This window comes from Cydia amplana, chromosome 2 (genome assembly GCF_948474715.1).
Source record: "Cydia amplana chromosome 2, ilCydAmpl1.1, whole genome shotgun sequence".
Taxonomy (NCBI): domain Eukaryota; kingdom Metazoa; phylum Arthropoda; class Insecta; order Lepidoptera; family Tortricidae; genus Cydia; species Cydia amplana.
The window spans coordinates 13,357,953-13,370,184 of NC_086070.1; the positions used below are offsets into that span (position 1 = coordinate 13,357,953).

Sequence of the window (12,232 nt, forward strand, 5' to 3'; positions counted from 1 at the left end):
GTTTTAATTGTTCTACATATAGACAAAACATCTATTTTTATTAACCTATTAGAGAATGGTTGACACTTTTGACACATAGTCTGATATTTTACTTTTGATGCTGACTGTACATCGTGCAATTTTGATGTACCTAGGTATAAGCTATGGTATTTTAGCACTACAGAGTTTACAGCACAAACACCAACCAGCCCTCTACAGAAACGTCGAATGACCGCAGAATGTTATGGTTAAGGCTAACCACAGACACCTACGACACGAAAAAAAATATTGTTGAGCTATTTATTATTTTAACACTATAACCTAAACAATTACAATGTGACAGATTTTTCAGGCTAATATCTACGAATAATGTAGTAACATGTGTGATGTGGTATCATACCCATATCTAAAAGGAGCCAAAAATATCTGGTAAACTCATCCCAATCAATCTAACCTTCTACCTATACATATGTACCTATAGGTAGGTAATTACACATAGAATATATTATGGGAATTGAAAATAATTATAATAAGCGAAACATACAATTACTGTCTTTTATGAAACTATATAGTTTTACAACTCTCCAGTTTTCACACTGATTCAAACAATTGAACGTGTTAAGGTAGGTCCAAACAAGTGCGTTTTCATGCGATGATGATGTCTTCCTCAATCCTCATTCACTAACAAACAGCCTATGTTGTTAGTTCAGTTATTAGGAAATTTGAGATAACAGTGCTGTACCCACTGGGTATTGAGTATTTAGACCATGTCCTAGCTGTCACTACTTTTAATAATGTAATGTAGGTAACTTAGTTTATATTGCGAGACCCTTTTTTGTACGGGTCAGTTACACAGTTTGCAAGGCAAGTTAAGTGTGTTGCTGTTGTAACCTATCAAAACTTGTTATCAGGTTTCATAGTAGAAATAAAATTCAGAATGCTTTGGAAAATGCTAATGAATTAATATGATATTTGATGTGCGCTTTAAGTTTTTCACGAGTTTCACACTATATTACGGCATGATTCTTTCTCGTTTAACAGTAAAATATCTATCTTGTATTCAATTAACGCGGTGAGAAAATGACATGTCTATCGGGTGAGGCCGTCGGCGGCTCTAAGCTATCATTACCATTATGATCGGAGCGCGGATATTAATGTTCTAGATGAGACTATGTACCTGCTTGTAAAATGTTCAGTCATAAGACACAAGTTTGCAGCAGTGCTACGAAAAGATAAATTTATAGATTGTTATTCTTCTATTTAGCCACTTTACAAAGCACTTATGAATATCAAAAGCTACCGCCGCCTTAATTACTTTTAAGTTTTATTTAAACGCAGACATTTAATTGCTTATTTCTTAAGCCCAAGAAGCAAAATCAAAAACTATAAGAGATACCCTTTGTACTTAGAAACCATGAGGAAGATTATGAAGATACACAAATATATAATACTCGTATATAGATAACAAACTGAGGTAGTGTTTTGAAAAATCAATGATGAAATGTACCTAATAATCTGGTCGTACATGGTACCATAATAAAATCTGTTCTGTTGCAATAAAGTTTGGGCTAGCACGTTAAAACTTTTTATTTTATTTAAAGGTAGAGTTATTTAGGTAGACATGATAATTTGATACTTTTGTATTTTAAACATAATACATACTTATATTACACTCCTATAATTGACGTTATTATAATACTGCGCTTGGTGAACAGAAAATACGCTCACCAACCATCTAAGTACACTCATGCCTCTTCCGTCTCTGCTAATTTCATGATTCACACCACCTGGCGAGGTGGCGTTGACCTTCCACTGTACAAGTCGGTTAGTACGACGACACTATGCCAAAAAACTTGAAGCATATAAGTACCTACCGATGAAATGCTACCGACGAAGAGGCGTGGTTTCTAATGGTGGGAGGCTAACTTACAGGATTGCGTCATCGTTATAATGAAATTTGTACCCATAAGTAGGTATTTAGGTACGATGTTTAACGTTTAACGTCGCATCCATCAATATAATCCTAATCACCAGAACTTGACTTCGAGTCTAATAATAGGCATAGAAAAAATATGAGAAATAAGAGCATATTAATACATTAATTAAATTTGCGCTAAGTAGGTACCACGTAAAAAATGGATAAGACATAAAGTGGACATAAAATTTGCGGTAAATTCGACTATGTATCAGTAAATATTGATAGGTAGCCAGCTAAAACTTCAAACTTCAACATTTATTCAGCAAATACCAAACAATAAAATTAGGCCTGTAATGTTAAGGCTCTCTTTTTACAACCATTTATTTTTTTACTTGCTTTGTAATTATGTTATGTATCCTGGAAGCTAAATTTGACCCACTTCCTGATTTCCGAATGAGCTGAAATTTTGCATACCTACATAATTATGTAAATCGGATGACAATGCAATATTATGATGACATGGAGCTGATCTAATGATGGTCATGATGGACACAGGAAGAGGCCATGGGAGGAAACTAAAGGAAACTATTTGTGAGTGTGGATTTTTTTTCCAAAAAATTTACTCGTACCTGCCTTATCATTGTCAGAGGGCAGGTACCTATATGTATGCAAATTTATACAAATATAGGTATTTATAAAAATAATGACCATCAAAATAGGTAGTCACGTATTTTTCAATATATCTTATCTTTAATATGAATCTTTTCTTATTATGTTTTACATTCGAAGATAACGTGAAAAACCTGTTGTTGTTAAAAAAAGGAAATAGATGATATATTATTAATTGCCATGCTATACATTAATTTTGTCGGTTGATTGTAATAGGTCGTTAGATTTTTCTTTTAAATTCCTTTCTAAATAGTTAGTGCCAATTTATATTATATACCTATACGGTTCTTTTTCTTGCGGGGTCAGTAGGTATTATAAATTTAGGTATCGTTTCATCGCGGTAGTATAGGTACTTTGTTTTTGTTAGGAACGGCACTTTACAACGAAAACTATGTCATAATTATTATTTCCGGAGCATATTTTTATTCAAATAATGTTTATTACAAATTCAAATGCCTTAGCAACAAGTAAAGTGTGATATGTCGGTATCGTCTTGGGTCGTCCCATTCGTTTTTCGTCTAGTTCTTAAATTAGTCCTTTTCTGCTTTCGTCACCCATTCTACATTGAAAGCCACCGACGATTGTGACGAATGTAGAAAGGGTGACGAAAAAGAATAGGACTAATTTAAGAACTTGACGAAAAACGAATGGGACGACCCAAGACGATACCGATATGTCATAGTTGTACACGTGAAACTGTTACCGTGAAATTTTGTTTAATCTGTCAGCTCCCACGGCTCATATATGAGCCAGAACGCTTATGGTGACGTCATATCGTGGGATTCGACAGGTTAAGTATGCTTTTTATGACTGAAATATTTTTATAACAATTAGTCTATATGTACTAGTTTTATTAAATTAAAACACTTAGAATTAAAAATCGCGTTATCACGGTAACATATCTATTCCTAGAACTTTAAAAACTTGGTTTTATGGTATTTTAGACGAATATTTAGGTGAAAAAGCATTTAAATTATGAAATAAACACCAGGCATAGAAGAAATTGTTACGTTTAAACGAAAATTATTATTCTTGGTTTAGGTTAACTTTCGTCTCCGCACCTGTGACATTCTTGTACAATGCGTAACCATCATAAATTGAAGACTTGCCTGTTGTTCAGCACGTGACGAAGCTTACAACACTTTCTACATTAACTTGTCTAGAACCGCTTCCTTGATGTCCTCATTGCAGATGACAAGCTACCCTATTATTTTTATTTGTCTTGCGTAAGTATTAGTCGTATCACTGGTAAACCCATTCCTCGCTTGCCCTCGCGTCCACATAAGATGTGTAAACATTATTATTTTTTTATTTTCTTATTATGTTATTGGGCTTCTACCCACCTCCAGTAGTTCCTTATCTCTTTCATTCAAATTCCGACCCTTTCATACCACGCTTTGCTCCAAATACCTATAATAAACTTATTCTGCTGTTCTGAGGTATGTATCATCATTTTATCTTATATTATCTCACAGTGCTCCGATAATCTGCCACTTCAGTCTTAATTTCGAGCAAATTAAGTGTCGTGCAGGAATTTCAGGATGATTAATATTAGAAATAGGGTGTCAAACAGTACGATATCCTTTATTTTTTGGAGTTAGTACTTGTTAAAACAACCATAGCTTAAGTGGCTACTAGTAGACTCTTCATATTTTAAGACTCATCATATTTCCAAATGGACTTCCGTCTGTAGGTATAAAGCTGGCGTATGAGTAATACCCATGAATGAATCAACCTAAAGGTGAAAGTGTTTGTTCTTACGAATCCAGCGATTGGTCACTAGTGATAGAAAAATATACACTTATACAGCGTAATTACAAGAATGAAACCTATTTATACGAGTTTGAAAAATATTTTGGTACAATATTTATTCCAGAAAATCTTAATGCCATATGTAAATTAAGTTGATTTGTATCATTAAAAAGATTTATGGAAAAATTGAGTTTTTAGATGTGTAGATATGCGGCAGGTACGGTTAGTGCAACAGTGCTAATATCGAAAGCAAATGTTATAATCCCCATCGATAAATTTCTCCGCTCCAGTTTCATCATTAATCATGCGCAGCGCTAACCTGAGTTCCTTCCACTTAATTCGTAATCAGCTTGTAGGCTCTAGCAATTTCCCTTAAAGTTGTTCAGGGAGTTGAAGGGGTATAATCGATCGAGATACCTGGTTAGTTGTATTTATTTTGTGCAATCGTAAGGATTTTTTTTTAACAGTTTTGGATGCATACAAACTTATTACTGTCCGCCTGATTGTAAGCAGTTTCCATAACCTATGTTATATTTGAGATCGTTTTTTTATTAGTAAACTTCTTCCGCCACGTTTCTTTTTTTTATCTATCTAATATAAACCATAATTTTTCCTAAGTGTATAAATTTGTATTAGCTGGAGTCATCATCATTGGCCACAGCATCTTAACAGATGATTGTTGCAGCGACAGTTTATTAAGAAGAGGTCTGTGCGCCGTCGGAGATCGGAGGTGCGGCACACAGAATATGTTAATTCTTATATAACTTTAAAGCTAAGTTAATCCTCCGGTTGGTTTTGTACGATATTATAACTGACACAGAAAAATTGCTGCACCTCGCAACTTTATAAGAACAGTGTCACATAAGTCTATGGGTTCTATCTTCATAAGTTGTTACTCTTTCTATAATGTAGTATTAGCTACAGCTAGTCATGACAGTAATGACCTAATGACGTACACTAGACTTTTGTTCCTTGTTCCCATTGCTCACCGAGCAATCAACAATTGGCGGAGCAAACCGGCGTAAATGTAGACTCTACATCAGTAAACATTATTTGTAATGGTAGTTGCACTTATATGGTTCGCTTGGGCGTTAGGCTCACCGGCGCTCGATAAGCTAATGCGAAAACGCTCCAGCAAACAGCAAGTCGTTAGTGCTAATACTGCTAAATAACTGATTCATCAGTAATGTTATTGCCGCAGATAATGCGTTAGTTTCCCTAGTCTTCGTGACATGGATTGCAGACGAATGCCACATAGCAAAAATAACTTATCTACATGCTCGTTACCTACATGTGAAAATCAGTAAAATCTCCTCTTCATCTATAGGTAATATCTTGATATTCCCACATAGCTGTTTTTAGAGACGTCGAATTTGTTTTCATCCTAGCTGATAAGTATTATAAATTCGAAAGTAGGTAACTCTATCTGTATGTCTGTCTCTACCTCGTCACGCTTAAACCGCTCAACCGACTTGTATGAAATTTGGTATTGAGATAGCTTGAGGCCCCAGAAAGGACATCAACGACAGTCGCGTGCGGAAGCGTATTTATTTAAATTATACCAATCGCTATGTAGGAAAAGCTTATTTTAGGGTGTTCTTCTTAAACGTTTTTCTTAACTAATTTTATAACCCAATAATCCCAATTAAATTAAGAGACAAAAATAAGTAAGAAATCTTCCTCATTATCAACTCATTAATAATCGCTATGTAGAAGAAGATTATTTTAGGGTGTTCTTCTTAAACGTTTTTCTTAAATAATTTTATAACCCAATAATCTTAATTCAATTAAGAGACAAAAATAAGTAAGAAATCTTATTACTTACTCATTAATAATCGCTACGTAGGAGAAGATTATTTTAGGGTGTTCTTCTTAAACGTTTTTCTTAACTAATTTTATAACCCAATAATCCCAATTCAATTAAGAGACAAAAATAAGTAAGAAATCTTATTACTTACTTATTAATAATTTTCAAGAAATATGCAAGAGGAAACTTTTTGCCCGTAAGTACGAGGCTACTTACGAGTACCTACATCAAATGCGTTAATATTCTTAGAGTGTAGCGAAATTACTTGCGATTAGTTCAATCGGTCTCTATAATTCCAGCGCTTGCACAGAAACACACTGCGGTTACTCCGTAATAACATAATGATATTATTAAAACTTGTGTACTCGATATTTATCACGTACTTACCTACTTGAAACGTGAGTCTATTATTTTGAACATGGTGAATCTTCAAATAATATATAGGTGTTGGCAGGAGAGTAGTATTAAAACCGAATAATAAAGAATTATTTCTAAATTTACAACACGTGTCCGTCTTTACCCAGAAAAAAAAATGAGATAAGATGAACATAACGTATTCATATTTACGGTTTTCCCCCAGTCCTTCTTTGTTGAAAAAATATTTTTAGGACTTTTTTACCCCTTGATACCATATTACTCTAGGGTTTTATCGATGGAATAGGAAAGTCTATTATTTTCCCTTATTCCTAATTAGGCTTTACGGTGTTTCCAATGCAACTGCTCATCTCACCAAAAACATTCCGTCTAACCCAGCGTTATTTTCAAAACCCCGCTGTCGTTTCATAAAATGTTATTGTGCGCTTGACCTCAACTCCCGTGGTGCTAACTGCTAACACTTATAACCGCGTGAGCATGACTGTCACATCAGTTGTCAATAATCATCAAATACGTCAATAACTATTTCCTATTGTTTTATTTATGATAACTATTGAACTTTGCCGATCGTTATGATGATCGGGATTGATCATTATCTCTCTTTTAACTATAACGAAGCATACTTGGTTTCAGTTTAAATAATTTCATAGATCTGACCATAAGTATATATGTTTCTAGAAGAAATACCTCACCCATGTAGGTAAGTTTTTTTCGTAACATCAAAAAGTTGGCGTCAAAACTATACTGGGAACTTCAGCACTATATCTTTTTAATTGACATATTCAACATGCTATTGCAACGTGGTATTGCGTTACCTATAACAACAAAGTGGATATTAAAATATTCAACTACGGTGGCTATCGTGTTATTCTATTGTGCTTTGTCACCAATTTTATGACAAATGCATAATTAATATAATTTAAGAACATACAACCAGTTAGTTGCAGCGTATACGCATACAGTATCGATTATTGAATAGAAAACTAAAGAGACAATTTGAGAATAAACGACGGTAACTATTGAGTGAGAATATCTGCTTATACTGGATGTTTAAAACGAACATTCTCCTCAAGTATGCTCCGGGAATCTGGACGGACTGCTTCACACAGGAAATAATAGGGATCCAACTACATACTTAATAATGCTCTGATTATATCCTTGAGCATAATGAGCAGATGGCGTTTGGTTTTTGTTAAGCAGAACAATTATTTACTGAATGCTTCGCGGCGTAATTGATATTAAAAAAACTGTTGTTAAATGGTTGGATAATTGACTCTTTGTAATTTCCCATGATATAAACCGATTTAAATCGATGTGCGTGTTTAAATTTAAGAACAATGTTTAATACAACAAAGTATTAACTAGAAATCTATATATATAAATGCACGTGTCCTGACTGACTGATTCATCAACGCACAGCCGAAACTACAAAAGCTAGAAAGTTTAAATTTGCACAATAAGTTGCATTTATAAATTTGCACAATAAGTTGCATTTATAAGAAGCGATTTTGAGAAATTCAACCCCTAAAGGGGTTAAAAAGGGGATGAAAGTTTGTATGGGGTTCAAGTTTTATTTTTAGCTAGGAAATTGAAACATCGTGCAAAGATATATTATTAAAAAATAAGAAAACTAATTTCAGCGTTTTTGAGAATTCATCCCCTAAGGTGGTGAGAAATGGGTTGAAAGTTTGTATGGAGATCGAAAAAAATTTTGAGTGCGGGCCTTAAAACTTCGTATATAGGCATATTATTAGAATACAAGAAAAGTAATTTCAGAGTTTTTAAAAATTCATCCCCTAACAGGGTTAAAAAGGGGTTGAAAAATGGAATCCATTACAAATTCTTTGAAACTTCTTATAAACGCGTAACATAAAATAAAAAAATAACATTAATCAAACATTATTAAAAATGACAACCCCTAAGGGGGTTAAAAAGGGGATGAAAGTTTGTCTTGGGGTTCAAATTTTATTGTAAGCCAGGAACTTGAAACTTTGTAAAAAGGTATTATAATAAAAGAGAAGAAAACTGATTTCAGCGTTTTTGAAAATGCATCCCCCAAGGTGGTGAAAAAGGGGTTGAAAGTTTGTATGCACATCAAATATTTTTTTGAGTGCGGGACTTGAATCTTTGTATAAGGGCATATTATAAGAATATAAGAAAAGTAATTTCAGCGTTTTTAAAAATTCATCCCTGAAAAGGGTTAAATAGGGGTTGAAAGTTTGTATGGAGATCTAACATTTTTTTGAGTGCGGAACTTGAATCTTTGCATAAAGCCATATTATTAGAATATAAGAAAAGTCATTTCAGCGTTTATGAAAATTCATCCCCCAAGGTGGTAAAAAAGGGGTGAAAGTTTGTATGCACATCAAATATTTTTTTGAGCGCGGGACTCGAATCTTTGTATAAGGGCATATTATAAGAATACAAGAAAAGTGATTTCAGTGTTTTTAAAAATTCAACCCATAAAAGGGTTAAATAGGGGTTGAAAGTTTGTATGGAGATCAAACATTTATTTGTTTGCGGGACTTGAATCGTTGTATAAAGGCATATTATTAGAATACATGAAAAGTAATTTCAGATTTTTTTTTAATTCATCCCCTAAAAGGTTTAAAAAGGGGTTGAAAGTTGGTAGCGTTCAAATTTTATTTAAAGCTAGGAACTTCAAACTTCGTAAATAGGTAGTTAGGTAGTAGGTTTTACTAAATAGTGGACTTGAAAATATGCTGGAGGTTGAGAGGGATTATTATATTATATCGAGAACAATTTTATTCAGTTAGGGGCTTGAAACTTCGTAGCCAGATTGTGTATTTATAATAATTAACAAATGATTAACAGCCCCTACTTCTATCTTTTGCTGCATAATGTTCTAAGCTAATGCAGAATATATAACCACCAATATACATATCCACGCGTACGAAGTCGCGGGCAACAGCTAGTATATTATAAGTAGACGGTATTATCCGAAATTAAACCTAACCCATTTATAAGCTTTTGTAAAATTACGTACCTACAATTGGTCTTGTAAAGGCTGACAGCGCACTTACAACCCCCATGGTGTTGCGGGTGCGCTTACCATCAGGCGATTCGTCTGCTCATTTACCTCCTATATTATAAAAAAATCTATAAAATCTATAATTGTAACAAAAACTGATATACCGTAGTACAATGTTTTAAACAATTTGTCTAAAATTTCATCTCATAAACCATCAATCTCAACTCCAATTTTTTTTTATCATTTATTACCCAAATCATTTTAGTGCTACGCTCGAGTCGGTTAACCCAAATTTATGATTAAGCGTTCAGTAATATTTCACTGCCACACAGAATACTTGGATTCATACTCATAAATGCTACCCGTGTCATGTGATTAATGTTTTAAATACGAGTATGTACCTTTCTTAAAAAAGGACACAGATATCCACCACACTTTTATAGATAAGAATTGAATGACCATGATAGGTTGAACTTTAGCATGCTCTTAAAATGCTAATTGACTTTTACCTTCTACTTCTATAAATCTTTCAAGATTTTAGTAAAGCCAGTAGGATACCAATTTCTCTAGGTATAAATTATAATATTATGCACTAATCAAAATATACGGATAGCCCGCATACCTGAAGCGGTAAACCGTTCAGTTGCGCAGTTTTTGGTGCATCCCTGTACAAAAATGCACGGTACCTACTCACTCACACATCGCCGAATCGCAAATTCCTCGTGGGAACTGCGCGAGCGGCGTTCCAGGAACGTGCCTCGGAGCTTCATCAAATCGCTCCCAAAGATCACTAAACTTAAGCAGATGCTGCGGAACGAATCGGAAATAGTGGATTCATACACTTACTAATCGGTAGTTTAGAGATGTGCGTTTCTTGGAGTACATTTTGATAATGACGCGCTCTTATGATTTTTAACCTAATAATAACTATGTATGTATGTAGAATGATTATATAAAACATTAAAGGTCCATTTCCAACCGCAGCTGCACTACTGTTCATTTTACAATGGAAATTGACAGTAACAGCGACGCGTTCAGTACCAGTAGTGCAGCTGCGGTCAGAAATGGAATGTTACCCTTAAAGCATTAAATAGTAAACTATTTGCATTTTGGGCATAAAATAGATTTGGTTGGTATATACTTAGCGTAGGGGTCTTTTTTTAAATTTTTAATTTAATAGTTATCACACAAAAAAATAAGTTCAAATAAACTGACAATTCATACTGAAGCCTACTGTTTGGCAGCACTTCTGCAGCCAAATTATTCTTTGTAGTTCAAAACCGCTCGTCGTTTAACCAATCATCCAATTTTAATGAAAGAGGTTAAGTATTTCAGAAATTATGCGGTCCTTGTTTAGTTTACAATCTTCGGAAAACCAGTTCCGTACTTCGGGAAATAACCGTGTAAAGTAAATCGCTATTTGTACGAACCTATTGCCATTAAGCTAGCCAGTAGGTAAATTAATAGGTACCGTAAAAGCCTACTTTGCTCCCGACTGGGTTATTGTCCTCCAACCGTTTTTATATATGAAAACTATATCACGATCTCATTTAAGTGTAACAACATGATAGTAGTGATGGTCTACTTTAAATCGCCATAATTATATATATCAACATCCCTACAGAGGTTTTCCCGAGGATCTACAGTATAGTGTTCTTCTTCTAATAAAGGCGTCTACAGGTTTTTAAGGGGTCGGCAGCGCGCATACACCTCCGCTTCTCTCACCTCTCCTAATTAATAAATTTCGAATTATGGAGCTAGTTTTGGAGTACATTTTGCGGTAGACATTTTTATGTCCAGCCTGAGAGAATCAAGTACTTTAAAGCGTGGAGGTAAAGAGTATTCCAATTAATTTTCATAATTTTATCGATGTCAGACCCAGGCGTTAAATTCCATGGCCACTATTAATGAATTTATTCGTAAATGCATTCATGCAATTTCAAAGCTCGGGGTGTCACTGGACCAGTTATCTGAACATATTCACATAATTGCATTGCAATTTCTATAGGTACCTACCAACGGAACGTCGTCGGCGCTTTATTCATTAGGTATACAAAATTACTGCATTAAACGTGGATATCTTCCACAAATAAGATAGCACAAGTAACAATTTAACTTAGATATCCTGGATACTCTCATCATACAATTTTCATTTGAGGTTACCTTTTCTAACAGGTTGTTAAAGTTGTCATTTAAATATCTGTTTTTAATGAAATTACGTTAAGTTCGCTTTCCCTTACCATATTTAAAATGCGGCGATCGATGGTCGAGATAATTGTTACGTAGTAGGTTTAGGTGTTTCGACAGTGGAGTGGTTTAATAGGTAGGTACTGGAGACTGAAAATCTTAATAGAGTCTGTGCTGAAAGAGAAGAGTCGTGGAATGTATGGGGCCCAATACATTCCACGACTCTATTTCCGCACAGACTCTAGTAGCTTTGATAATTGCAGCATTTTGGTGTTTGAAAGAAAACTGTTTTTTTTTTGTTTGAATAAAAAATAATAAACGAAGATGTTTCATTAAGACAGTCAAATGCCCATCCCATAGCAATTAAACGTTTTAGATATTCCAAAACTTACCTCTGCTATAGTTTGGGCAGTCAACAGTCAGTATATATATATATATATTACTCAGAATAGGCAGCTAGAAACATATGCATTAAACAAGCCAAAACCGGGTAGTATGTCTTTCTGCGAGTGAGTTTACATAGAGAGAGTTTCAGGCGTTAACAAGATAAGAA

General features: G+C 34.2%; 1 protein-coding gene across 1 annotated transcript in view; it reads left to right on the plus strand.

Moving 5' to 3' along the window:
* LOC134658191 (cuticlin-1) overlaps positions 1-12,232 on the plus strand; it is a 75,461-nt gene that overhangs the window by 44,667 nt on the left and 18,562 nt on the right. The gene's annotated exons all lie outside the window — the stretch shown is intronic.